General features: G+C 38.0%; 1 pseudogene; it reads right to left on the minus strand.

The window, feature by feature from the left end:
- The window catches only part of LOC115981103, a 10,319-nt pseudogene extending 7,032 nt beyond the window's left edge, over positions 1–3,287 (minus strand).
- Positions 3,288–4,135: the final 848 nt, after the last annotated feature.

Consider the following 4,135-nt stretch of genomic DNA (forward strand, 5'->3'; position numbering starts at 1 on the left):
AATTCCCCAAAGCCACCCAAGCTCCAAAACACTTTCTACACTCTAGATAGGTGTGGATTGTGTTTGGTTACAAATCTCCTCTCAAGGTATGACAATGGGAGAGGGAAGGAGAAAAGGCTAAAATGATTTTTCACTAAGGATGGGTAGCTCTCTCTCTAAAAGATGGGTGTGTGTGTTATTGAAAACCTATCTAGGGTTTTTCCCTCTAAATGGCCTCCTCTAAATTTGTGGGTAATGAGGGTATATATAGTATGGGAGAAGGGTAAGAAAGTCACATAAAAATCCTCCGAGCAGAATATTTCGCGACTATCTCGCGGGAAGGCCTTACCTATGAGACACTCGCGAAAACGACAGTCTGGCACGACTCTTCAGCTTCCAGTTATGTGTTCCTCACATGCCCTTTTCAAGGGAATGTGTTCTGTGTGCTACAAAGCATGATGGAACATAATATAGACGAAGGCATGACATAGGCACAAGAACATGTTATGTGTGCTAAAAGGTCTAAAAAGACTTAACTAGCACGAGTGAATGTAAAAACATGTTGAGTGATCAAGTGTGTGCAGCAAAGGTGCATCTAGTCTACATGTGAGATGCATGACCAATGCAAGAGCAAGCACTCACGGGGCAAAGTGTATAAAACACACAACCATTGATCAAAACATGATAAACAATGCACGAACATATGAAAATCTTGCCTAAATACATATTATTTTTGTCACAAAGGGCCAACATCCAAAGCAAATTGTCATTTAAAACAAATCCCAATCAAAAAGACTGACAAAAAATAAGTTTTCCAACTCTCATTTGAGAAAATCCCAACTATGAACATAAAACCCCCCAAAAACATAATCTAAGGATCAAAATCAATGAAAAGAGTTAAAGATTACCTTAGAGATGTTAATAGAATGAAAAACACTTGAATTTAGTCGGGTTTTGATGTAGAAACATTAAACAGGGGTTTGGGAGAGGATGGGAGACGTTTAAAACAAATGACCTACAAAATGCCCTTTAAAAGTTGATCTAAAAATTTTCGCTAGTTAGGTACCTGCAAAAATTTTGCTGGTATCTCGCTGGTATTTCGCTGGTAAGCTTTACTCACAAAACAGTCGTGAGACAATCGCGAAACTCTCTATCCAAAGTTGAAAAACCTAAGAATTAGACCATTTAACTCTCTACTGAGCTTACACATGAAATAGGTTACGAAAACACCCAGAAAAAATGTTTTTCACACAAAAACAGTTTGAAAAACTTTGAAAAACATGCGTGATACAAATCACTTCCAAAAAAAAACAAAAAGAACAAAAATCTTTTTGGTTTGATCCATATGTGGTTGAGCACACACACATCACATTTGAACATGTACAATCACACAAATGAAATAGATATTCATTGAACAATAGACTTACGTGCTATGTGTGTGTATCAAATGTGGAATAGTCCTTAGTCTAGAGTGAAACTTCAATGATCAATCAAATCAAGTCATACACGACTAGTATTAAGTCAAGTGGACTATCTCAATTATAGAAATGAGCATATATGACCTCTCACAAGAAAATGATTACAAATCCTAGAAGCTTTTCATTTGTGATAGGCCAAAAATGAATTGACCCCTTGTGATAGATTAATTGATTAATTAGCCAAGTTTATTATTTAATCAAATTAACATGCAAACGCACGGTAGCACAAACAAATCACCAATTAAATTAAGTATGCTGCAGAAAATAAATTGACACAGTGATTTGTTTACGAATAGGGAAAACCAACACGGTAAAAACCCTACCTGGTGATTTTAAGGTCACCACTCTTGAAATTCCATTATTATCACAACAAGTGGTTACAAGTAAAGGAATCTCAGTACCTTATACCAACTTATAGTTGAACCCTTACCCCAATACTCAATTGGACTTGTTCTGTAGTGAAAATTTCTCCTTTTGATGCATGGCTCCCAGTTTGTGACTAAGCAATTTCGCGGATCCCAGTACGTAACTTCAATCACCAACTAGAAAAGGTTGTTGGCTGCAAAGTTCTTCAATTCATCCCAACGAAGAAGATCAAGAAGATGCTTGGTCACAAAACCCTACAGTGCACAAACACAGCAACTTCTTCACAAGAATGATGAATAAAGGCAAATTCTGTGTCTCCAGTCACAAATTGCTTGAACAAATTTTAGTCAACACTTTTGCAACTTGTGAACACTTTAACGACCCTTAAAATAATCTTTTTATATGTCTAAGGTTGTGAGAAATGAATGCCCAAAAAACTAAACACGGATTGGAGTCAAAACAGAACTGAAATTTTGTTTTTCATAAACCTCAACAGATACCCTATCTATCGAGATGCTGTCGAGCCACGGGGTTGAACAGCTCTTTTAAGCTTGATAGATGGTTAGCTGTCGAGCTTTAATGATAGGAACTTTTCAGCTTGAATCTTGGACAGAATTGCATGGCTTCAACACTTGATTTTGAAACAAAATTTCTTGAAATATTAAACACATTCTAGATCTACCCAAATACAAGTAAAATGCTTTTTGTCAAAGGATTAACCAATTACTTAAAATAGTGACATATGTTTCTAACAAGTGAATCACATATGTCCTAACAATCTCCCCCTTTAGCAATCCGTGACAAAACCACAACAAACAAATGAATATATGAGAGAAGTCATAAATCACTTAACTCATATTCACTTGTTGAATACAGTAAAGTCTATCCTAACACAAACTCTTGAAAAACTTTGCAAGAAGAGAGTTTATGGCAAGTAGACTTTGACAACTTGTATTTCTGAAACACTTTAATCAAAACTCATCAAGACATCTTTGTGTGAAACAGAAATAATAGATTGCATACAAGTAATAAGAACCATATGTATAAAGAAAGAAAAGAAACAACACATGCAAGAATAGGTGAAACAACATACATCAATATATAAAGAATATAAGTACAATGTATGTCAATAATGGTCACAAGACCTAAGGTACAAGAATAAATATATCTAAAGCAGTGAAAAAAAAATATACAAGTAATCCTCACTACATCCCTCAATATGCACTCTCCCCCTACCAAAAATCTCCTATGCTAAACCTTCCCCTAAGTATGACTACTCTCATAACAAAAACTACTCCGCCTTTTCGTCACGAGTGACAAAGGGTAAGAGTGTCAAGTTGACATCTCGTCATCGTTGGGTGAGCTAGCATCACCATCATCCTCAACATCAGAATCAGCATCATCATCATCATTAGCATCATCAGCATCACTCTCATCCGAAGGGGCCACAGGAGTGGAAGGCATGGTATAACCACCCACTTCAACCTAGCTTCGAGCAATGCATCCAACACGTATGTTCACCCAACACAACTCATCACTGAAAGTGTCGAGGCGAGCATCCATGCGCTGAAGCTATGCCATGATGTCCTCTAGAGTCACTCTGCTCATAAAATAGGAGGGAGCGGATGTGGATGGAGTAGAAGGAGTGGGAGGAGCTAACATACCGGACCGCCTCGATCGAAACTGCTCCTTGCTCCATTTAACGGTAGTGTAGTCAATGGCACACATAATGGGGAAGTGGTCAAAAGAGGGAAAAGGAATAGAAAAATGGCATAAAATCCGCGTGATAGCTGAAGGGAAAATGTGCTTATCACGGGTAGTCATATCCCTATATGCATCTATAAGAGAACGAATGAAATATGTAGGAAAATCTATAGTAAGGTGCTCTAACAAAGAAAGCAAAAATTGAGCACGAGGCTCTGTGATAGAGTTATAGCGAGAGAGTCAGTGCAAAACAAAAGTCATCACCATGTTCATGAATCTAGGACCTTTAGCACAAAGGCCTTACATTGTGTAAACTGAAGAACACACAAATCAGAAATGCGCTCACAGAAAGCGAAAATCATCTCATCTTTGGACACAGTCCTCAAACACTCACAACCGGGGTAATCAGGATGCTCTACCCTCGGAACACGGAGCACATCGGATACCAACTTCGGTGTGACAACAATGCACGTACCTCGAATGCGAGTATGAAAGAGAGGTACTGAAGAATCAATTCCATGCATGTTGGAGTAAAATTCCTGGATCAGCACTGAAGGACATGTGACCAGGACATCACACAGTGACTCCCAACCCCGACTGTGAAAGTC

This window comes from Quercus lobata, chromosome 3 (genome assembly GCF_001633185.2).
Source record: "Quercus lobata isolate SW786 chromosome 3, ValleyOak3.0 Primary Assembly, whole genome shotgun sequence".
Lineage (NCBI taxonomy): Eukaryota > Viridiplantae > Streptophyta > Magnoliopsida > Fagales > Fagaceae > Quercus > Quercus lobata.